This window comes from Ambystoma mexicanum, chromosome 6p (assembly GCF_040938575.1).
Source record: "Ambystoma mexicanum isolate Mex_15411 chromosome 6p, UKY_AmexF1_1, whole genome shotgun sequence".
NCBI classification, from domain to species: domain Eukaryota; kingdom Metazoa; phylum Chordata; class Amphibia; order Caudata; family Ambystomatidae; genus Ambystoma; species Ambystoma mexicanum.
Window position 1 is genome coordinate 1496375951 of NC_090935.1, and position 25559 is coordinate 1496401509.

General features: G+C 45.4%; 1 protein-coding gene across 1 annotated transcript in view; it reads right to left on the minus strand.

Annotated features, from left to right (window-relative positions):
• Positions 1-25559, minus strand: part of CCNI (cyclin I) — a 560313-nt gene that overhangs the window by 480187 nt on the left and 54567 nt on the right. The window lies entirely within an intron of this gene.

Here is a 25559-nt window from a genome sequence, read left to right on the forward strand (position 1 = left end):
TGTGCAACTAGGTACACCACTGATAGAGAATGGCCCCAAACACTTGTGATGGATGGTATCTGCCCCCGACCCCACCCCCCAATAGGCCTCATAAAATGAACCCATCCTACCTCTATACCTGATGTAGGGGATGCAGCGAGATTGGAATATTATTCATATGTGGTGGGCATGCACAAGAACTCAATTCTTCTGGAAAGAAGTGCTCTCACATATCAAGTTGATCACTGTTATCCAGGTACCATTAGAACCCTTGATTATACTCCTGGGAGATACTGGTGCTGGCGTTTACCAGATTACAGGTAGTCTAGCAACACTTGTCAGCAATCTGCTGATAATGGTCAAAATTACAATAGCACAAAATTGGAAGGCACAAGGGGATCCAAACACTCATATGTGGTTGGGTAAAATCTGGGGAGATCTCTGCAGTGGAGATAATTACAGCTTTTTCATTGGGGTTATATGCGAAATATGTTATGACCTGGATGCCATTCATTGAATATGCTAACAATGTGCCTCTACCTGAATAGAAACCAAACACGTTTAGACACTTCACTTTATCATGAATATTACATACAAGGATAGATGGACACAGTGTTGCAGTCACTTGTAACACTGAATATTAGGCTGTGAGGTCGCTCGGGCAGATTGAACCAAGTGTCTAGACTGTACATTGCTTACAAACAAAGTCTTGTCATGTATGCATTTTGCTATTTCTTAGTGAATAACGATTTTTCTTTTTTTTTTTTTTAAAGAACTTGCTGGGAGCTACTTAGCGCCTGCTTGTAGCCCATGAGGGCGATTTTACCCGGACACTAACAAGGCGATACGTTTGCCTCCACAGGCAAACTGGTGCTGCACAGGCAAACTGGTGCTGCACACACATACCTATGTGACAATAGCTGTGTTTGTTTGGGAATGTCTATGATCGCTCATTAGAACAATTCCAGAAGACATGTACAGCACAATGGGTCCTAAATACATGGCAAGAAGTATCATTTGGAAGTTAGTTTGGCAGGACGGCATGTACTAGCTTCTTGTTCTCCGCAGTGAATCCCGTTTACTTGCTGATGCCAGATAAACAGGAGTTAAAAGCAGCTCTTGGGCATCAAATCTTTTTTTTCAATTCCCGTAATGCAGAACTGTGAATGAACTCCAAAGCAGGAGCTATCATTATTATAAATTATACAACGAAATCGGCCAAAGCTTTACTGATGCACAGCTGACATTAAAGTGATGTTTCAAATTACACTACCCATTTAAAAGGTATTTGAATACAGAGTATTTTTAGAGCTCGCAAAATCACCTACGCCACTAGCATAGTTTCGTACTTTTTAGGAGGGTCGAGTACCCTTTTTATGGTACTCGGCCCTGTGTTGAGGGTCCCATCTGAAATGTTTGTATGCAGTAACTGCACTGTCTGCAGCTCCCCTGCAGTGCACCAGGTTAATCCGAATTGCTTGGAAGTCAATCTGTGGTAGTCTGCCAGTCAAGCCAGCTGGAGAAGGTGGTCTGTGGTGTTTGGTCTTTATGCTGAGAACCAAGGAGCATGCCTACGTGGGGATCAGCTCCCGGCAGCAGACTAGGCAGCACCCACCAAACCACGAGTAAGGCAGAGTAACAATCTCAGATCGGTAGACTCCAAGCTCAACAGCAAGCACTGGACTGGACCACTACAGGTTCATTGTAGGAGCAAGAGTAACTGACCTTCTAGTGGAAGTACTGCGCAACAGAGGGAATATAAAACATTCTTAGGATGTAGTAAAGACAGTGCAACATAAAGTCAGGTTTATGGCCTCTTTTTTTTGCACATTCATGACAGGATAGATTAGAAGTGAGGGGTGGAGAAGGAGAGGCAGCTGCATTGGGGTGCAGTGTCTCTGTTGTCTGTGACTGTTGTGGCCAAAATACACCCAGCTCCTCCGCTGGAGAGGTGGCAAAGGAATTACGCAATGTTGAACCCCAAATATATAAAGTTACACTTCTAGTAAAATTAGTGTGGTGCCTGCTGACTCTTGGCTCATTTATATTCATGAATGGCTCTGTACATTCATTTTCATGAGTGTATATTGAGCCAATAATTGTTAGCAGCTTGTAGCCCCTTCTGTACACCTCTGCCACTGCTGCTGTACAACAAGACACTGATCGTTCGTGAGCAACTGCATTGTGGGGTAAAAAGGACAGACTCTAAATTAGGGCATTCACTGTTCCTCTTCTCAATATAATTCTGTATCAGTTTGCAGCCAATCATCTTATTTCCGGCATCACCCTGAACTATGAAGTGCTCCTTTTGTTTAATAAGTCCAAACACTAACTCCCACTCTATCCCTATCCTGAGCCTCGGCTGATAGTCCATTCTGTATGGGGTCATTTATCATAACCCTAATTCAAACCCTAAATTTCAGACATATTAACTCCCTAACTCCCTCCAACAAGGTATTTCAAACTCTAAGCCTTTCACACAAATGCAGGACAATGCTCATATTAGCCTTGCCCAATGGTACTTCGTATGTGTGGGATCTTGTTTGCTCCGAGGTCTATAGGAAATTGTGTCCCAACGTGAACATGAGTTAGAGAATATTAAAAAGGCACAGTAAAAATGCACGGTAACATTGCTGTTAATATTTCTTCTTGTGTCACCATGTTTTTTTCAAGACAAAATAAATATATATTCTGTCAAGTTCATGGGTCGAGTTCATTTCTCTTAGGTCGGGTACATAAAAAGTTACTTGACCTGTAGGTGTAGCAGGATTTTAATGATTTTCAGAGGCTAGATTTTAAAAAGGTTAAAGCAGTTAAAGATCAGGGCTGCATAAATGCACTGTGTGAGAAACTAGGAATGAGACACAGACACGACTCATGGTGATTGGTATAAACCTTTATTAAATAATAATGGGGTTTGAAAATGCCTCACTGTCCCCTAATCTAGGAGGTGTTTCCCTACCTCAAACAAAAAATAAAGGCCTGTCCTGTGTCAAGATGTCCAAAGGAAATCCTATCCTAGCCCTCTCATTCTAAAAGTAACTGTAAGATGTTAAGGGTAATGGCTTTGGCTTGAAAAGTGCACAAATGTTCAATTTCAACTAAAAGGTATAAAGCCAACAAAGATTCCAAATGGATAATGCTCACAGTTCCAGGGAAGGACTTCCTTCCACAGGTTTCTCTCCACCAAAACAAAAGTTCAAAAGAATAACCAAGTTTGTTGTAGCCCAAGAGGAGAACTCCCTCCTCTTGGTGTTGCAATTCCCGTTAGGAACCAGGAATAATCTCCTCCTCCTCCTCCCCCCCCTCCTTCCTTCCTTCCTTCAGGCGGCCCATCTCAGAGGCTGGTGGCGGTCTGCGCATCCCCCATCTTCTCTTGACGGCGCAAACTTTGTGCCTCGCCTTCTGCTTTGGGATCTTTCCTGCCTACGAGAATGGGCCTCCAGTCCAGAAGCTCACCTCTTCTTTATGCCACTTGTTTGCCTCGCTCGCCGGCTCCTGGAAGCCCAAGCTGAGAAGTCTTCTCCCCGGTTCTCCCACGTCCCAGTGCTCACCTGGCCACCTGACAGCTTGGCTTCCTCGGCAGTGTCTAGCCAGTGGGATTTCTCTGCGTTCTCCACGGCTCCATCTTTGAACTCCTGCGTTATTAAAGGGAGCCACTTGGAGCCAATCATATTTCTCCAGCAGCTAGACCGCTCGCTTCGGTCTAGCTGAGCAATGTTCATTCTGGTTGCTCTCTTCCACATGTCAGTCTTTGTTACTGATGTAACTATGTGATAAGTTCTATGACTAAGTGTTGGAGAATATTGAGGGTTACTGCCACAATATGCCATCAGGGCCTGAGGTACTGAAGGGGTGTCTCTACAAGGGAATGAGATATACTATGTCTCACTAATGATGATGTCTCTCCCCCTTAGAGTGGCCTCCCCTCATGTGATCCTCCCTGAAATAGCCACCCCCCAGGGTCAGGTCAGGTAGTAGCTGCCATCCCCTGGACACATGAGGAGAGACTACCTCATGGAAAGGAGTGATCAGATTCATCACAACTGGCTCATGCCTGGGTCCTCATGAAGAGGATGGCGGAGATTCATCCCCTTCTTTAATCTAAACTTATAGTTGGCTGGTCCGGAAAAGTGCTGGTACACGTTATTACCAGCACTTTATTTCCAGACCAGCCAACTTATGAGGCCTTATCTATGGGGAAGGTGTAGAGGAAAACCTGCAATATACTTTCTCATCTGTTCATGGAGAGGATAAGTGAACCTATTCTGAAGAGCCACCCTAAGAGAAGTGGTCAGAGTTCCAGCCTTAACATGAGCCACTGTTGGTCATCTGTACTCCGAGAGAGATGATAACAAATGATTGGAAAAAAGATTGGAGAGAGGCAAAGGGGAAAAAAAGAGACAGATTGTATCACGCTAGGTAGACAGCTTAACAACAGTGGCTGATACTACGAGAATTGGAAGGAAAAGGAAAGTTAAGACCAGAACAAAATTGATTTAAACCCCCAGCCCACAACCGATCGTCAACAAAAATCTGAATGCGGCTGCGCCTACCCCTTTTCCCAACTGAATCAGTTTGACTTTGCTTTAGCGACCCGCAGAGGTTGACTTGAAGCATTTTCTTCTGTTCCCTCTCTGACGAAAGTGAGGTCATAGCTTCCTAAATTTAGTTTAGTTTAGTTTATTGATTTATAATGCGCGCCTCACCCAGGGGTATCTGGACGCAGTACAAGGTAATGCAGTTTCTTAGTTACACATAATAGAAGAAGGTAGAAACAGGGTATTTAACATATATACATATATAGATACAGGTTATTCACAGTTACAGGAATGCAGAAATATATACAGTAATGGGTTATATTACATAAAAACAGTTGCATTTTAGAGTGACTAGGTTACTGGGATGCTTAGAGCGGGTCGTCCCTAGAAATCAGCCACTTTTTCATTTAATTTCTGAAGCTGTGGAGGGATTGATTCGTCTTGAGATTCGGTGGGAGGGAGTTCCACAGTTGGGCAGCTAGGACAGGGAAGCGACTACTGCCTGCTTTTTTAAGTTTATTTCTGGGAACTTGTAGGCAGCCGGAGTTGGCCGACCTGGTGACTCTGGTGTATTGTTTCAGGGTGAATCTATCCACATGATATGGAGGAGCTGCGTTGTTGAGGCACTTGTGGATTAGGGATGCAGTTTTGAGTAGGATTCTTTCTTTAATAGAGAGCCAGTTGTGGTCTCTTCTTTGGCGGAGATGTGTTGTCTGCCTGGTATAGTCAGTGCTGACCTGAGAGCGTTATTCTGCAGGATCTGCAATTTTTTGGTAATGTATTTGTTGGCTCCAAGGTAAAGTCCATTGCAATAATCAGTTTTTGATAGGACCAGGGCTCTGGCCAAGGTGATGCAGCTTATGGTTGAAAGGAAGGGTTTGCAGGCTCGAATGAGTTTGCAGGTGTATGCACTTGCCGAGGCAGTAGCGCTGACCTGGTTTTTCATGTTTAGGGAGGAGTCAAGATAAAAACCCAGTGTTTTTACTTGGCTGGCAGCTTTAATGATGTTAGCGACTCAACGCACCCTTTCGTCTGAATAAAAAAAGTGTCATGATTTGCACAGCTTCTACTTCCAAACTGCATTCTGTGGGAGCCTCATCCCTAGCCACAGACAGGCATTTAATTTGCTAGGAAAACTTGGTTTATAGATAGTTTGGAGGTCAAAATCATTTTCCAATGTTTTGTTCCATATTCTCGGTCTTGAATTTCAACAAGGGAACATCAATAAGCATAATACTTATAAGTGCAGAACAAGACTCCAGTCTGCATGTCAACAATTCTTACAAGAAGCATTAGAGTATAGTAAGAAAATAAAAGGGGAGTCAGAGCAGGGATAATATAATACCCATGTATATCCACTAATCATGCAAGTGGTTCATTACAAGAGATGATATACACCTTAGAGTGAGTGCCATTAGGTTTGTTAGGCAATAGCACACAAATAATACACAATGTCAACCAAATATCTTTAAGTTCTTAGTGCAGGTGGGGCAGTTGTCTATAGGCCTCTTGTCAATTGTTTTGTGAAATCAACTCCCTACATCAAGCAGATTTCAAGGGAGTGGGGGTAGGGACCCATCCAAGTCAAGGCGATTTGTTTCAGAGCTTGTCAAATAGCTAGGTTAGCCAATCTACTATTAATGTTGCCAATCAGTAGAGGATTAGAGGATATCTGAAAGCAAGGCAATGGGCCAATTGGTATGACAATGCATTACTTACCGTAAAAGCATTTCTGATGATTGTATCTGCTTAGATTCACATGCTGTGCATAGGTCCGACATCCAGTGGTCACTGCGGAGTATTGCATTTTGTTTTTCGTAGTCGAAAAGGGACGTCGACCGGGCGTGTCTGAAATACTATCCCTATAGTGACGTGTGTTGTACCCACAATCCCTCACGCGTCGAGGTCCCTCTGGTTGTATTTTTCTGCCCTGAGGGAGCCTTCTAGACGTGAGTGAGTACAGAAAAGAGAGATATAAAAGGAAGTCTATGTTCCTTCCATCCGAGCGGGGAGGAAGGGTGGGCGCATGTGAATCTAAGCAGATACAATCATCAGAAATGCTTTTACGGTAAGTAATGCATTGTCTTCTGATGCTTGTTAATCTGCTTAGAATCACATGCTGTGCATAGACTAGCGAGCAGTACCCGGAGTTGGCGGTGGGTTATGAGAAGGAACAGTAGAGAAAAGATGTCTTAGTACTGCCTGACCCACCTGGGAGTCAGATCTCGAGTGTGCATCTAGACAGTATGTTTTGTAAAGGTGTGCACAGAACTCCAGGTAGCCGCTTTGCAGATGGACTCAAGGGGAACATTTGCAATGAATGCTATGGACCCCCCCGTGCCTCGAGTAGAGTGTGCTCTAGGCTTAAAGGGCAGTTCTCTCTTAGCAAGAGTATAGCAGAGAGTGATGCATTGAACAATCCATCTAGAAATAGTGGACTTTGAAACTGCATCTCCTTCTCTTCCTGCTGCCACCGAGACGAAGAACTGATTAGTCTTCCTCAGTGGTCTGGTTCTTTCCATGTAGAACATGACCGCTCTGCGCACATCTAGTGTGTGCAGAGTTTTTTCTCCCAAGTTGGAAGGATTTTGAAAGAACGTTGGCAGTTCTATAGACTGGTTTACGTGGAATTTCGATATGAACTTCGGAGCAAACCTTGGGTGCGTGCGTAGAACCACCTTATCTCTGTGAACTGTAACGAAGGGGTCTAGAACAGAAAGAGCCTGTAGTTCACTTACCCTCCTGATGGAGGTGATAGCTATTAAAAAAGCAGTCTTAAGAGTGAGGTCTTTAAGAGATGCTTTGTGCATGGGTTCGAAAGGTGAGCCCATGAGTCTGGTAAGTACCACGTTAAGGTCCCATCCGGGAGCTGGGTCAGCTATCGGGGGGTGTATTCTCTTTATTCCCTCCATGAAGGCCTTTATAACAGGGATCTTCCACCACGACACCTTGAGTTGGGAAGTGGTGTATGCAGAAAGTGCCGCCAGGTGGACTTTAATGGAATTGAACACTAGACCTGAATCCAACAAGTGGGTCAGGTATAGAACAATATGTGTGGGAGAGCAGTCAATTGGGTTGATGCCTTCCCCTCTGCACCAGATGACAAATCTCCTCCACTTGCTAGAGTAGCAGTGGCGAGTGTTAGGTTTTCTGGCTTCCCTGAGAATGTCCATACATCTCTGCGGGAGCAGTAGATGTCCGAATTCTATGATCTCAGGAGCCAAGCTGCTAAGTTCATGTTCTGGGGGCATGGATGCAGAGTCCTGCCCTTGTTTTGTGACAGCATGTTGTACGGGCAGGGGAGTTTCACTGGGGGAGATAGAGACATCTCCATCAAGTGAGCGAACCATGGCTGTCGAGCCCACATTGGGGCCACCAGTATCATGGTTACTTGTTCCTGGTGCATCTTGTGCACCACCTTGTTGAGAAGGGGAGTCGGGGGAAAAGCGTAAACAAATTTCCCTGACCATTGCATCGACAGACCGTTCCCCTTGGATTGGTTCTGGGGGTACCTGGAGGCGTAACTTGGGCATTGTGAGTTCTCCAGGGTTGCGAATAAGTCCATTTCTGGGAATCCCCATTGTTTGAAGACGTCGAAGACGATGTCTTCGTACTCTTCGGGCAGGGGGAAATCTCTGCTGAGTTTGTCTGCCAGCAGATTGAGTTCCCCTGGTACATGTTCTGACAGTAGGAACATGTTTTGTTTGAGAGCCCACTTCCATATATTTTGGGCCAGTTTGGACAGTCCTGGAGAGTGGGTGCCCCCCTGCTTGTTGATGTAGTACATGGCTGTGGTGCTGTCTGTAAGGACCAACACAGTTTTGCCTTGTAGGTGTTCCTGGAAGGCTTTTAGCGCCTTGAACACAGCTAGTAGCTCCAGTAGATTTATGTGTTTGGATGCTACGTTCGGAGTCCACACTCCGTGAGCAGTCTGATGGGATAGGTGAGCCCCCCATCCTGTTAGGGATGCGTCTGTGGTTAGAGTGGCTTCCGCCGCGGGTGTGGCAAAGGGTTTCCCTTTTTCCAGGTTTTCCTTTGTCCACCATCGTAGCGAGAGAACCAAGGCCTGCGAGACCACCACTGGATCGTCCCATAATCCGCTGGCCTGACACCACTGGCTGTTGAGCCACTCTTGCATAGGGCGCATGCGCAGGCGCGCGTGAGGTACCAAATAAATACACAACGCCATCATGCCTAGCAAGCGCATTGCTTTGCGTACCGTCACCTCTCGACCGGCCACATATTGAGGGATCTGAAACAGCATGTTTTGGACCCTCTCGTTGGAGGGGAAGACGAGGCCGTCCTTTGTTTGAATTAGAGCCCCTAGGAATTGTTTGATTTGGCTGGGGTCTAGGCTGGACTTCTTTTCGTTGATGGAGAAGCCCAACTGGAACAAAAGGTATACAGTCTTTTGGGTATTGGAGAAGCATGTTTCGTAAGAATCCCCTGTTATGAGCCAGTCGTCGAGGTAAGGGTAAACTGGGATGGACAACCTGCGCAGGTGGGCCGCTGCCACTGCCAGTACCTTCGTGAATACCCTTGGTGCTGATGCTATGCCGAAGGGTAGCACTCTGAACTGATAGTGTTTGCCCTCTATCATAAACCTGAGGTATCTTCTGTGCGCTGGCAACATTAAAATATGAAAGTATGCATCTTTCATGTCCAATGTTGTCATGTAATCTCCCTGTGATAGCAGTGGGATCACTTCCTGTAAGGTCACCATACGAAACTTCTGGGGTTTGATAAACCTGTTCGCTGGGCGCAGATCTAATACAGGGCGCATGGTTAGATCCTTTTTGGGTACAAGGAAGTACACTGAATAAATACCTTCCGTTACCTGAGAAAGAGGCACGACCCCTATGGCTCCTTTTTCCAGCAGTTGTTGTACTTCTTGGAGAAGGATGGCAAGGTGTTCCGGTGTCATGCGTCGTCCCCTCGGGGGTCTGTATGTTGGGGAACTGTTGAATTCGATGCAGTATCCGTGGGCTACGGTGGAAAGTACCCAGCGGTCTGACGTTATTCCCTCCCATGCTGGAAGAAAGGATGTTATCCGGCCCCCGACCGGTGTTGCATGGGAGGGGACGCGAATCTTCGCGTCACTTGGTGTTGTTGGGGGCTTGGGAGCCTCTGGGGGTGGACCCCGCCCTCTCCCTTTGCCCCTGCGCTGTCCTCTTTGGCTGTACTGCCCACTATTGGTCTGGTAACTGGTGGCAGGGTACTGTTGCTGCTGATTCTGCTTTTGGCGTTGGCCACGAAAAAAGCATGTGTTGCCATAGCCGCGTCTGGTAGTGGGCTTAGAGATCTGGTCAAGAGTTTTGATAGTATCGAACTCTTTTTTAGCCATTTCCAGAGCCTCATCCACCGCCTTCCCGAAGAGGTTTGAGTCTTCAACAGGTTTATTTAATAAAGACGCCTGTGTCTCCGGTTTGAACCCTGAGTTGCGCAGCCATACATGGGGTTTTAGGAGTATTCCCTGAACCAGGGAACGTCCCGCTGTCTCAGCAGCATCCAGAGAGTTCTTTACAATACTCTGGTTGACCTGGGTTCCTTCGCCAATAGTTGAAAGCAGGCGTGTACGTAGTGGTTCCGGCGCTTCTTCGGCGTCCTTGCGCAGTTTGGCCCACTGCGCGTCCGCGTAGCTAGCTAGCAAAGAATTGTTGTTCGCAATTCTTGCCGAAAAGGCAGCCGAGGATGTGACTCTTAGCAAGGGCATATAACCTCTTGCCCTCCTTGTCAGGTGGTGCCTCACTGGTGGGACAGCGCCACCCCTGCCCTCTTCCTTGCATTAGTTACTACAAGGGAATCCGGAATGGAATGTCCCCTGATGTGCAGCGGGTCTGAGGGTGAAGGAGTGAAAAGTTTTTCAATCCTTGGATTAACTCCTCTGATTAGTGCGGGTGTGGATAGCGAAGGGATGATTCTTCTCTTCACTGAAGCGAGGAGGGGAAAGGTCTGGCTGACTGGGGGTTTCTCCTTAATTACTCTTTCCACAAAGTCTATTTCCGGAGAGATCTCCCCAGTGTCCAGTTCGAAATGTGCTGCTGCTTTGCGCAACAGGGCATTGAATGTGGGCTGATCGTCAATGGGAGAACTGTTTCTAACAGGTGAATTGTCCGGAGGATTTAGGTTCAGGACATCAGTGTCCGAATATCCTGATGGGGATTGCCAGGGATGAGAAGGTCCTTCTTCTGGATTTTCTCCGAAGCCTTCTCCTACCATGTCTGGGCTGTCTTCCAGACCTTCCTCTTGGTTCTGTCCTCCTTCATTGTCCACAAAATCATCCTCCTCTTCTAAGTATTGTTCCTCACCAGTGAGGTCATACACATTATGGAAGTCTAAGGCTGTGTCCTGCCTCGGGTATTTGGCTCTGGCGTCCTCCTGAGGCCCTTCTCTTGTTCTCTTGGGAGTGGGAGGGTTCTGGGTGTTCATAAACCTCTCCATTCTCTCCATGCAGAGATGGAGCCTTTCCATGGTTTCATGGGGTACCCCTGAGCGATTTAGCGGGGGAAAATTAGTGTTATCTTGATGAAAACGGCTCGACCTCTCCCACAACGTCGAGGAAAGTGTCCCGTCGCCCTCCGAAAAGCCTTCCGGTGTGCTGGGGGTCCCCCCGACTGAAGGGGGTAGTCCCTGTTTTTCTTCGGGCTTTTTCAGCGTGTCTTTCGACCTTTGCGTAGCGCTCGACGTGTCTTTCGGCGTACACTTCTGGGCGTCGGCTACAACGATCCTCGCCAAGCTCTCTGTGACTCGTTTGTCAGCGGAGGGCTGTGGTTTCGACGTTACGGGTGTCGAACGTTCTACGGCGGCGTGCGCTCTCTGCTGGTGCATGCCGGCCGATGGTTTGGGGGCGGCGCCCTTATTTGCCGAAAGCCCAGTCGCTGGTCGCGGCTGCGGATGCGAGAGGGGCTTCGAACCCGAACGGTCCGAGGAGGCCGCCGGTGTAACCTGCGTCTCCTTGGGCGCTGATGCTTTCTTCGTCTTCGACGAAGAAGAGCTATGGGTTGTGTGTTTATGTGTTGTATCGTGTGCGTCAGTGTCGCCGGGGTGTTCATCCCCATAAGCAGGGCGTGAGCCGAGCCCGTCGGGGCCGGGGACAGACGACGAAGAGCGCGAGCGCTCTTTAGAGGGGTGTACGACTTCCGTAGCGGAGGTCGTGTTATCACGTTCCTCGTCACTGTCGGTGGTAGCAGCGGCGGGTGAAGACCCGGCCTTCGACATAGCGTAGGCCGGCCACCTCTTGACCCTACGGTCTTTTAGAGTCTTTGGCTTTAGAAGCCGACAAGCCGAGCAACCCTCTTCTACGTGATCGAGGGGCAAGCAGCGGTTACACCGTGAATGCTTGTCCTTCCAAGTAAACTTGCCCTTACAAAGTGGGCAAAACCTAAAGGGTGTCCTCTCCATAGCCGAGGCAATAAACCGTTATAACTACCCCAAGGGAAAGGAAGGGGAAAAGGAAAGGCATTCTCAGAAAAAGAATCAGAGATGTCCCACGACCCCACTCTCCCTACTGTATTTGGCCTGCGAGGCCAGGCCACGTGTTCGGCAACGCCGAAGGATCTCCTCCGCTCGTCCCCTCCGTCGAAGATCTTGCTCGGCGGAGACAGCTTCACCACTGCGTCGAGGGAGGGATCGATATATTAAATCTTTAAACAGGAAAAAAAAACGACCAAAGGTCGAGGAGATGGAATCTGCAATGTCTCTCTCGAGGAGCTCCGCGACCAGTAGCTGGGCGGAAAAAAACAATCTGAGGGACCTCGACGCGTGAGGGATTGTGGGTACAACACACGTCACTATAGGGATAGTATTTCAGACACGCCCGGTCGACGTCCCTTTTCGACTACGAAAAACAAAATGCAATACTCCGCAGTGACCACTGGATGTCGGACCTATGCACAGCATGTGATTCTAAGCAGATTAACAAGCATCAGAAAACAGATTCTACAATTAGAGACAATGTGCCTCATTCCAAGTTTAGCAGTCATTCAGTGGGAATTCTGCAGAATTACTGCCAAAATCGGTTACTGTTACCGCCACTTGGTACCATCAATTTACCACAGGATTACAAGTGGTGGTAGGGCAGTGTTAACCAAAGAAATGTGGGAAAGGTGGGCACCACTGTTATTAAAGCTTGAATTTAAACCACTTGAGTTAATCTTCAAGGAGCACTACAGAAAAAGGTCAATGAGGTCTACTAGATTCTTTATTTTTTGACTCGAGGTCATTCTCGATCAAGGTGACTGAATCTATGTGTCTCAATTGTCTGAAGAAACCGATACAGAGTGGTTCAGATTTGATGGAAAAATTGTGGACAAAGAGTGTTAACACTTGCCCTGATGACAGACTAGAGTCTGAAATGCACTGGCATTGAATACACGGTTTGTGTCTGTTTTCTCCAGACTTTTAATATAGAATAGAGGGAATCGAGCCACTGAACATCATATTTAGCAGGAATATTTGTTTAGGAATTATGTTTTCACATAACTAATGAGACCACCTATTCTAGCATGGATTGTGCAAACGCAGTTCTATGAAGCCTTTTCAGGGATTTTCTTCTGTCTGAGGTAGTGTTAGTCCCCATTTATGGAGGGACTCCATGGGGTTTTTGGCAGAATTACTGCAAGCAGTAATTCGGCAACAGTAATTCTGCCGATATTTGGCTTTAAAGTGGAGGATTTACCTACAGCATTAAGTTTTTTTAAAAAAAAGAAAATCATCAACATCCCTCTTCCACCCAGAAAAAACTCCTTTAACTGACGTGTAGTATAGCTGCTGCAAAAATATAGAATGGAAAGGTTGTACATATAATCTATTGAGATACGCATGGTCTGGAAGCAAGCCTCTCTCTCTCCCCTTCACCATAATCACCCAGAGGGTCACTTTTTAGTGTTCCATTTTCTCTCAGAGACCTCCTAGCCTCCAAGTGGACACTATTGTTGTCGATATACTATTTGAATGAAGATCTGGTTTAGTGATATACGCTAGGATAGGGATTGCCACAAATGAGTTAGGATATATAGGAAAGTTAGCAGATTGTCCACCCTCATTCTGGGAAGAGAGGGTGACATTTTTGTTTTTCCTGGAATTTCAGCAGTGATTACAAGAGTACATTATCATAAAATTAATCAGGTGTGATTAGGTCAAACCTACTCCATTCCCTCGAAATATCAGTCGAAATTTAAAGGTTAGCTCTCCAAATATGTCCAAGTATAGTAGCTATAAAGGGGAAGTTGATTGTATATGGTATGTAGAATCTCGCCCATTCCATTCTTGTGGGGAAACAAGAGAATGGATTCCAATGTGCTTGGTAACACATGGATTTTTTTCAATTGAGAGTTCAACCAAGTTGCTTCGTTAGGCGATTTTAACTTAGACTTCCATGACATTGCAGAGCCACGGACGAGCTCCATCGATGCAATGAATCTGATCCAGCATGTAACTCCCCACACACTCTAAAGGATGCACTCTAGACTGGCTCCTTACGCCAACTGTCAATATCACGTCCATCGTCCCAGTACCAAGGTCCGACCACCATCATTGACTTCTGCCTGCCCCATGCCCATCCTATCAGCAAGCCACCTATGGTTTTGTCACCCATCCTTTCCAGCAACACTCGCAAACTTACCGAAGATAGACTTGCCCAGACACTACTTACACATCTCTCCTATCCCCCCCCCCCTACTCATGCCGACCTGATGGTCCACACTTCCTGCATCTTAACATCCCGATCATACACCAAAAATAAGACATGCTCAACTTAAGCACAAGTCTTTACCAGCAGACTCAGGGAACTGTCATGGGAGCAGCTTTTTCTCCCAGTCTTGCCACTATTTTTATGGCTTGCTTTGAAAACAAGTTTATTCTGACTGATACTAACCCATTCAGGAAACATATCGAGACGTGGCGTCGATATATCGACATCATCATCTTGATCTGGAATGGGTCAGCTGAACTCCTGAATGAGTTTTTACAATGGCTTAACCAACTCCATGCCAATATCGAATTCAGCATGACAGCCAGCAACCAAGAAATTCATTTCCTTGATCTTACTATTAAACACCACCAGAATCAACTTTTCTGCACCCTATACAAAAAAACCTAATGACAAATACATTACTGCATTTCACAAGCTTTCACCTGCGCAGTCAGAAGGAGAGCCTACCATATGTTCAATTTCTCAGGCTCCGACGCAATGGTAAACTCTTGTCTGACTATGACCAGAATGCAGAGCAACTAGCAGCCAGGCCTCGAGCGCAAGGCTACCCTAAAAAACTGGTCAACCACTCACTCAAGCAAGCTAGCTTCACCCCACGAGATACTCTCCTTCAAACTAGAATAAACACCAAACAAGACAAATTGGTCTGTCTGCTCACTTACAGCCCAGACAAATTTGCAGTCAAAACAATGATTCCTAAATTCTGGCTCTTGTACAACTCAATTTGCCCAACGAATCTCCCCCTATGTTTGCGTTCAAGCGCCAAAAAAATCTGAGAGAGCAGCTAATGCATGCTACCCCCAAAATCAACAGGTTTACCACAACCAGCTGGTACCTTAGACCACTCACAGGACATTTCCAATGTGGCACATGTTCCATTTGCAAGTTTTGCAAAAAAATGAAAACATTCGATGTGGCGGGAAAAACTTGGCAACGCCGCCAACACACCAACTGCAGGACACCATGGGCCATATACAAGACATCTCGACCAGTACATACCCGTATCATTAAAAGCTGATCACGGATTAGATGTAAAAATGCCACAGCCCCTTTGGCATGCCACTTTATGGAGCATGGCCACTCAGCAGATGACATAGCTTGGTGGGTGGTTGACACCATTAAAAATGCCTCCAACCCCCATACTCTCTTGGCAAACAAAGAGGCCCACTGGATATTCATGCTTAATACTACTGATCATGGCATCAATGATGCAATGCCTTTTTGGTACCTTCCTTGATGCCTGTTGCTCTTGATTTCCCTCTTGCTCCATTGAAGGGATTCCCCCTTTTATTTTTCTTCAGCCGAGGTCTTCCCCTTCTAGTCCAGATTCACTATGCCCTCCAACGCCTCTATTGCATCTTTCATTTATTTAGTAGGGCAGTACGGTCGCCCTCTCCAGTTCCAACGTTGCTTGCTTATCAGCACAGTTCATGGCTTTCTAGCATTTCTCACTTTACAGCTTTGCCACCAGTGTGCTTTATCTTTTCCCTCTCTGCGTCCCGCGCGGCTCTTCACGGCAGCTTGCTTACTTCAGGTCAGCGGCAAGAGGTGACCACTGTGCTCCATTTGGACTCGTGAACGGCACCTTGCGGCTTGGCTCGGATCAAGCTATATACATTTTCTGGCGATTTCCTCACCACGACTACAGGTCAGTTCAACCTCTGCCACCCATATTCAATAATTCTCTGGTCATTTTTAGTCATGCGGTCCCCCACGAGGATGTGCTGCCTCGTTGGGCACTGTACATTACTACGTCAGAGTATATGCATTTGGTATATTGGCTGATGTTACTGTGAAGTCAGTTATGTTCTGTGACAAAACGCTAAAACTAGAGACTGGCACGATGATGGGGAACTTCGCTGGAGCATTTTGGGAAATGATAACTGCAACACAATTGGGAAATTGGGCCAGCTGTTAACACTCTGTATTAAATGGCAAGAGGGGACGGTATATGTGATCAAAGCCCGTCTAAAATCGAAACTGCGTGAGCTCAGTAAGGAACAATATTTAGTGAATTTATTTTCAGGGCGCAATAGTGGCTCTTTTTGCAACTATATAGTGGCCCGAATGGTTTTACCACCGTATCTAACTGCCTTTCCCAACAGCTCAATAGTAAACCAATACCTACGACTAAAATGGAATGTGAGCCTGGCTTCGGTGTATCAAGGGGCACGTCTAGGTATTCCGCGGAATGAGCGATGCTGCAGGCTTTGTGGTACAGGAGATGTCGAAAGAAATTAAGCACCCGTCAATGGTTTGCGATTTGAAAGCATATAACAATAGTATTAACATGGAGACTCTTAATGAGATATGGCCATTGTTCTTAAATGAGTGCGATAATAATTGGATATTTTATCTTGTCAAATTGTATTGGAAATGTATGGACATTAAATTCTTGCTGATTTAATTTTAGCTTCATGTGTGTGTATGAGCTACATTTTTGAATTGCAAGTTGACGAAGTTGTTTAATACTATTGTTTTTATTTATATGAAGTATAAGCTTTGTATTACTATGTTTAATAAGGCTACTGATGTACTACTTTGTTTTAAATGTTGTATATATAAAGCCACTTGGCTGATGGTATATTAAATAAAATTGAAATTGATATTGAAATTACTACTTTACTTTTCGGGGTCTTTTGCCTCTCTGTTCTTTCTTGTTCCCCTTGGTCACAGCCCTTATCAACGGCCGTTACATTGCGCAGGCACACTTGACAAAGCCTGCACCAGCTCTTGCTCGATCAAGTTCTTCCGATGCCTGTTTACCTTGGCCCCACTAAAAAGGCCATTAAAAATCATATACAGCTGCCATCTCCAAGGTAGGCATCGCCCCATTTTCCTGCTCCTTCAGTGCACCTGCTTTAACCCGGGGAACACTACACATGGGGTAGTAAGTGCACGCACCAGTATCAAGTTAGGGCACAGTGTATATGGGCTTGGCTTTGACGCCCCCATCTGAAGCGCTTGATTTTTCATCCATTATTGTATCACTTGTCCTTCAGGTCATCATGGCTGTGGCCTGGCATTTCTGAATAGTCCCTTTGCAATTTTACTTATTGCAGGCACCATTTCCTTTACGTGCACATCCTTCACTACTGTGCCGAGGTAAACATACAGTTCCCTAAATTCAGGGTTTACTCAATCATGACTCGGATGGGGCTGTCTCCTCTCTTTTCCTTTGTCAGCAATCTCAGCTGCCTTCCCTTTGTTCACTTTATCCATTCATAGGTGTCTTTCACTGTACCTTCACATGGGTCCAGAGTTCCTCGTGGTCAATCTGTTGGAGGTGACACTATTTGGCCTCCATGTTCTCTGGTGATTCAATCCCGTTGTTCTTTTGCATATGCTACGTTGCATCAACTCTTCCATGTTCATGCCACTCTCACATTAGACTGAGACGTTGTTTTATTATGTTCTTTAGGGTCCATAAGTTGTTTGTCCGTCCTGAAGATGGCGGCTTGAACCGGTCCATTCCGCCGAAACGCCAACATGCATTCTTGTTACGCCTCAATTACTATGATAATGTTTCATAATTTTTTTCCCCTCTTTTGGCGTTGACCCCAACTATTACAATGGACTAATTGTGTCTAAGTGCAGTGTCACTTTGTCTATGTTTAAACCAACTTGATTTGTGTGATGTTTATAACAATTCTTTTTATATAGGTTCTGAGAATGAATGTATTGAAATCTTCCAAAAATGTTTATATTTATAACCAAGTCACCTAGGTTAGGAACCTACTACTGATTTTCCTTGTTCTTTTTCTTTTCGCTCTTTCGTTGTTAGTCTGTCTTATCTGGTCTACGGAATGTCAATTATTACATGAATTGTTGGCACCCTGCCTTCTGTGCACTTATTTGTATATAGGCACTCCACATTTCTGGTTTATCCAGATCATGTTTACACTGAAGGTTGTTATATTTGTACAATTTTATGTTTGAATAAACTATTGTATTTTTAATAAAGCAACTGTACATCTAATCTACTTAGCTCTGCATGATTTAGGCGTATGCATACCACAAATTATGTGATTGTCTCTGATGTTCAACTACTTTGTGATTTTTTCTGTTTAAATCATGTCTAATGGAAAACCCCTCCCCCTTCACCCCCCGTTTGTTTTACACAACTTAAGCACAAGTCAATCACCCAGAATAGAAGAACTAACTCCTGGTTCTCAGAAGACCTTATTTATTTATTTGTATACTGCACATTAGCCCGTGGGCATCACAGCGCTGTTACAGTGAGATCAGGAGTTACAAATGTACATAGAGATGGCGCAGTTCATAGGTTACAGTGAACAAGTGGACCTGCGGCTCAAACTAGCTAGTGACCACACCTGGAGAAAACTCCCCTCACCAACCAATCGCAAGGCCTTCCTCACTGCCTCCAAAGCCTTCAAAAAACGCCCTTATTACTACCAAAGCCACATCCTTGAGCACCAAGATCACTGAAGACAGTTCTAGAGAACTTTTCACCATCCTCAAGGAATTAGAAAATCCAGCACCCACCACCTCCTTAACCCACACCGACAACAAATGGTGTTCAAATATTCAAGCAGCCCTCTCTCAGGCAAAATGGAGAAGCTAAAACTCAAAATGTTGGATACAAAACTACTTACTTTTAGCAAAATCCCCTCTTCCGACACCTTCCCCCGCTGACACCCATTCCCCCCCACACCCCAACGCAATTCCTCTTCTGATTTTACTAAAGTTAAATTCAGAGTGGTAAGTTTTACTGAGGTAAAAGAATACTGAATAAATACTGATTTTTTTAAATGTTATTTGGTAGGGTCCCTCACCAAGCCCCCTCATTTTCCTACCATTTTAACCCCATTCCTACCCATTTTAACCCCTTACCCCACTACCATATATATTTATATATTTTTTTTTCTTTTTTTAATTTTCTGGGGGTTTTTTTCAATATGTTTTAATTCGGTAAAACTTACCACCCTGAATTTCTTTCAGTAAAATATCTGGATACTGGGAATATATCATTACTACGATACAACACCTCAAACTTTCAAATTGTAAAGGTGATGCCTGACCAGCACACAGTCAAACTATGCACTGTCACTTTAGCTCCTGAAATAGCTGACTTTGTCAATGCCTCCTTCGCTGCCAACCATGTCCCTACCTGCCCGAAATCAGCCTGGGTCTCCCCTATTTTAAAGAAACCCTTGCTGGACCCCACTCTCCTAAACAAACTACCGACCCATAACTACAGTCCCCTTCCTTCTAAAAATCCTTGATCGCATTGCCTACCCACAGTCCATCCTGAGCAGTACCAGCCCCTTGAGTACAGACATTCTGGATTCAGGCCCAAGCACAGCACAGAATCTTGGTCCCCAAAATCCAACTTGACAACTTCTGAGACTGGCAACATTGCGATCATGCTCCTACTCAACCTCCCAGCAGCATTTGACATCTTTGACAAGGACACCCTCTGCCAACATCTTGTTTCTAACTTCCAGTTCACCCGGGAGGTGGCACTGTGGATCAAATCCTTCCTGAGCGAGCGCACCTGCAGAGTCTTCATTGGAACCACCACTGCAGACCCCATCCCAGTCCCATGTGTAATCACTCAGGGTTCCTGTATTCCGCCCGCCCTTTACAACACCTATACTAAGCCACTATACGACTACCTCAATGCCATGGGCATTTCATATACAAACTTCGCGGATGACACACACATTTTACTTCCTATCTCAGGGAACTATGACCAAGATGTCATCTCAATCAACCACACATACAGTATTATTGAAAATTGGATGGCCGCCCAAACCCAAGATATGCCCCATTCGCTCCACTTCTCGTCTTGAACCGAGTACGCTCAGGCTTGATCGTAAGCGAGCGGGTGACTCCAGCTTCAGCATTACAACGCAGAGCCTTTGGAATACTCTCCCTGTGCATATTAGAAATTAAACATCACATTGCCTTCAGGAAACTCCTGAAAACATGACTTTTCCACAAATACTTCGGCCTTACCTCCTATCATGTTGCAGGACCAGTTTACTGATTCTGAACAACTTTGTCGAACCTGACTAAAGTATGTCTTGTTTAGCCTGTACCAGCGCTGTGATACCTTCGGGTTTGGGTGCTACATAAATGCAAAAATAAACTAGAAATAAATACATAGAACTGAGAGGTGGAGAGTCATAACAAGAAATTGAGTGTTGCACTATATGTGCATACATTTTCAAATGAGGACCCCAAGACCTCTACATTCATAAGGGAGTATAGGTACATCCCAAGCCAATCCCACTTGCTTTCCATCCGAAATAAAAGTGGTAAGAGCACATTATAGCTCAGAGAAAATAAAAAAAACACATGGGGTAGCAGGAAGGGAATGTTAGTTAACAGGTATCCACATTTGGGTAGGATAATCATCTCGATTTAAGAAACTCTCACCATCAAGGAGGGGCGCTTGCACCATTTATGCAATTTATGTAGAATGGTCAAAGTCATGCACTAAATTTTGAATGAATGGGGTAAGTTAGTTATGGGGACCATCAGTGTATAACAAAACCAGACTAATTTGATTATAAAATAACAGTCCCCTACGGCTATGAAACTCATGCAATATGGAAGCCAATGGCTACACTGCTAAAGCAAAAAGAAGGGTGAGGGGAGAGGACATTCCTGAATGGTGCCTCTGGACAGTGAGAAGGGTTCCCACACCACCCCATTTGTGTAGACTCTGACAAGTGGAAGAGTGTAAAGAGACAAGGTACAGGAACTAAGAACCAACCCGAATACGTTTCAGGGCTGTTAGTATAAAACGCCACTCCAAGGAGTTGAATCTAAAAGCATAGTCACTGCATTAATTTCCGGGTGAATTAAGGCCAGTACGTCAAATTGTTTTCACAAGTTAGATGTGGTGGATCAACCCTGGGTCATTTTTTTTTATTGTTTTATTGGCTGTAAGCATAACAGTCTACTATTTCATCAAGAATTGTATAATCCAAATTCAACATTGACAATATAGGATATGCTCTACAGTCCATTGTGTCTTTATTTTTTCTTGGGGAGCATGGCTAGGAGTGCTTCACGTGAACTGAGAGTGCATAATTCTGTTTTCTATGGCTTCCTGATGCTTTCAAGGCCAATACGTTTCTGAATTCCTTAAAGAACTCAGCAGATACCCCGTTAGACCATAGCAGAATTTAATTCCGCAATAGCACCAATTATTTCTTCCATGGTAATTGGTAAATTTACTAACACATCGCCCCTCATCGAGCCACGCCAGCTCGGCTCTTTCAACCTGTAATTTTATTTGTGGAACTGTCACCCGCACAGTGATGAACTATAAAGCTTGTTAGTAATCATACATCTGATTATTGTGTCTACTAAACAGCAGTGATTTCATCGATTTCAGCATGACTAGGGTCTGCATGAATCATTCGACAGTCATCTACCCAGGGCATCCCCTTCAGTATACCAGCGAACATTTGATAAATCACCATAAATATTGTTGTTTCCCTTACAGTTAGCTCACAACATTTAGTAAGGGGTTGCAAATTTGAATAGCTAAGCAATCTGAGTTTGCTGAAGTATACCCATTTTCAAAATCTTTCAAAGGAGTCCAATTTGTTACATATAGGTTTAAGTGGCCCAGCCTCCTCGGGTATACAAAATCTTCTGATATAACATTTAAATTCCTGCCAAACCTGTGTTTTTGGAGAAACCCCATCATTGGTTCTGAAGAAAGCAATTATCTCTTGGGATAAATCACCTCAAAAGGCCGGGTCAGAGAGGGACACAGGCCTTAAAGTGCTAATTGCTATTCGAACGATGGGGTTGTCACACAGGGTACAACAGGCAAATGGTACGAAAGAATTCTAGGCAAAACGAAACAGTCAACTATCCTCTAAGTAACTCTAACAGAACCCAACCATACATCTAGTCAGGTGTAGCCCCTGTCGCTATTGTGAAGTTTCTGCCACAAGTTAATTAAAGGCCAAGCTGTCCATGTAATCTTTAATGACTAGAGTGGAGCAGGGGTGGTATATCAAGCAACCGAGGACCTGTCCATTTGGGTTTTCAATGCAAAGTTAAAGTCTCAGTCTATGAGAATTTCTCTACCCACATATTCACAACATTTAGGAATTAACGAGTCAAAGAACTCCAGGGCATCCACATTAGGGGAGTATAGGCACACCAAAACTAAATGTAACCCCTCCATATTTCCAGCTACCATCAAATATCTTCCATCAGGGTCAATGATAATGTGATCGCAGACAAAACTCAACCTACGGTGCATCAAAATTAGCAACCCTTTTGAATAGGCTGAATAGTTAGCAAATAATTCCTCAGGTATTCATAAATTCGCACAGAGACATGGGGCCTCATTACGAGTCCGGCGGTAACCGAGGTGGTAAAACCGCCTGGTTACCGCCGGACTCTTATTACCATTCCGCCTCCGTGACTCCCGGAAATACCAGGGCATTACGACCCTGGTGTCCCGGGAATTCCGGAGGCGGAATTGGGTAAATCCCCATTGAGTCCCATAGGACTCAATGGGAATGGGGAAGTGGAAACACTGGCACCATCTTGTGATGGTGCTGGTGTTTCCACGTCCGCCTGCAGGCGGGCGCTGTTAAACCCGCCAGGTCAGACCTGGCGGGCACATCGCCTCCCGCCTGCAGGAGTCAGGATCGGGTGGTCCGGAATTAACAGTGGCGGCGGGTTTACCGCCACTGTTATTTCCGGACCACCCGCCTGTAATGAGGCCCATGGATTTCTTGTGGAAAAGCAATGGAGACATTATGGCGAATCGTGCGGGCCTTGATGGGATTGTACAACCCACAAACATTCCATGTAAAGCAATTTGTCTGTTCTATTGGTTGCTGTAAACGTGATTAAGGTAGAATCTAGTAGAATAGAGTGAGAGGTTTCGATAGTATGTCCCATGGATATAAATAGTTAATAATATTGCTGCAATGTGCTCTATACAGGGAACAGAAAACAAATAACATTCCCTCAAAACCGTCATCCTACCCACATTGGCACAATCCCAACTACCAGTGACATCCCATTAACACTGCAGGTACCCAAACTAACTTGCAATAATGTAGAATCGCAATAGGGTTAACAGGCATATGCGGAGAGCACACAACAATGCAAGGACACAATAACGCCATTATTATTTGTTAAGCACAAAAATAAAATACTATTACACCAAAGCAGCATTGTGTTGAACATAACAATAAACAGACCCTCCAGGATATTGCAGCATTAAATTCCACATTGTGTGGCAGAGAATACACATTTTACAGGACAAAATGTATTTATTGCTTCATTTTTTCAAAACTTGTTTTATTGACTGGAGGGTGCATGATTGGCAGGTTTCAAGAAAGAGGAAGTGTGCGAGGCTACAAGAAAGTCAGGTTGTCATTGTATGCACCTTTTATAGCAATTTAATAGGAAGAACCCCAAATATCCCTTGCTTGGCCTAACAGTGTTTTGCTCTACTTTCTTGGTTTAATGTGTGTGCCTATCTAATATTATTAACTTTATTGATCATTAGTACCCGGAGGGTGCGTGGCTTTGTCTACCCAGCCAATGCGGAGGCTCGGAGCGGGGTATTGCCATACAGTAATCCTGCCGCTCTGAGCCTCCTCAGGGCTGGAGGCTGCCACTTCCCCCACCAGGGAACAATTTAAGTGCCCCCTGCAACCTCCAACCCCTTTCCCACAGATTTCACTCCCTTCCCATCCCGCCCCACTTACCGTCTCCTTTCTGGTTCACTCCCAATCAGCGACACGCCGCCATGGTAGCCATATTTTTTTTCTTTTCAGTTGTAAAACCAACTCCCGAAAAGATTCTATTACTACACCGGTCTAATGGGCCAGGGTACTAACAGCAATAAGTCCCTCGTTGGGGTGGCATTATCACTTCAGGTAATGCCCGGGACCTGCGTTTAGGCCCTCGCTTCATTCCAGCCTTCAACTAGCTGAAGCAGTAATGCCCCCCCATCTCTGGGTTTATTGCTTAATTATCAGTTGTAATGGTGGACATATTGCCCTTCTATGTTCTCCAAAACCCCAAGCACCCACACACTGCACTCAACAACACCTGTTACACTCACCAATTCAAGATCGCAACGTGCACTCCCAAGCCTCTCACTCTGCCAGTCATTCACATACTCACTTGCATTGTCACACTCCCCAGTCTCTGCCACTTTCCAATGCATGCTCCGACTCTAACATTTAACGCTCCCCTGTTCCTCCTGCAGCCAACAGTCCTTCATTCTTTCTCACTCCTTCTGCATCTGTTTTCATGTTCTATCGCACTCTTCTCCCATCCTTTCTCCAATATGCAGCTCACTGCCTCTTTCTGCTTAACCGCTCCCTCTCTGCTTTCTGGCCCACTGCTCCCTCTGTAGCCTATCGCTCCCTCTGCTTTCTGGCCCACTGCTCCCTCTCTGGTCCACCACTCCTGGTCTGCTCTCTAACCCACCAGGTCCCCTTCTGGCCCGCTGCTGTCCCTCGGCTTTCTTGGCCATCACTCCACATCTGGCCCATCGCCCTCCTGCTCTCTCCTTCCCCCCTCATATTGTGACTACTTTTTTTAATGTATATTTTGGGCTAGATCCTTGGTAAATGGGCATATAAAAATAGAGAAGAGGATGTCCTGTTTGTAGATAACCCAGTTTTGGAAATGAGCAGGTCACCTTATTCTCAAGGTGACCAGCGCATTTCCAAATTATGTGCTGGCCAGCCGCCTTGCATACATTAGTGTCAGGAGCAGTCTCCCGACATTAATGTTCTCACAAGAGTAATCCAAAATATATTTCAATCCCGTTTGAGGAGTAGAAATACAACCAAGGACAGCACCGGTTCATACCTCTGCTGTCACACTTGGAAAATAATTGCATAACTGGGTCAGGAAAGACCCTGCCATGCAGTGCGAACCTCCTTCACCTATTCAAAGCAGACGGATGGGGTTGCATTAGTTTTCTGCACATTGAAAAGCGCATCCGGTTAGTGAATTTGCAATGCTCTTTCAAATGCGCAGAAACGCCCTATCCCCCCTTTCCTCCGGTTTGTGCAAATGTGCAAAGAGGTGAAAAAGGTCAACTGAATATGTGCATCTAAGAATATAAATGGACGGCCACCAGGGGGCGCTGAATGTAGACTTAGCCCCGCGTCGCTCCGTTGAGGCCACCCGTCTCCTGCATAATCCTGAAACTCTTTCAGATCCTTAAACCGAACAAACGACACACGCCTCGATGGGAACGTGCCTGCACCACCCCCCCGAAATCCTGATGAAAATCAGAGCTCCCTAGGGTCTCCCCGACAGTCCTGAAGACCCGCCGGGGGAGACCGCGT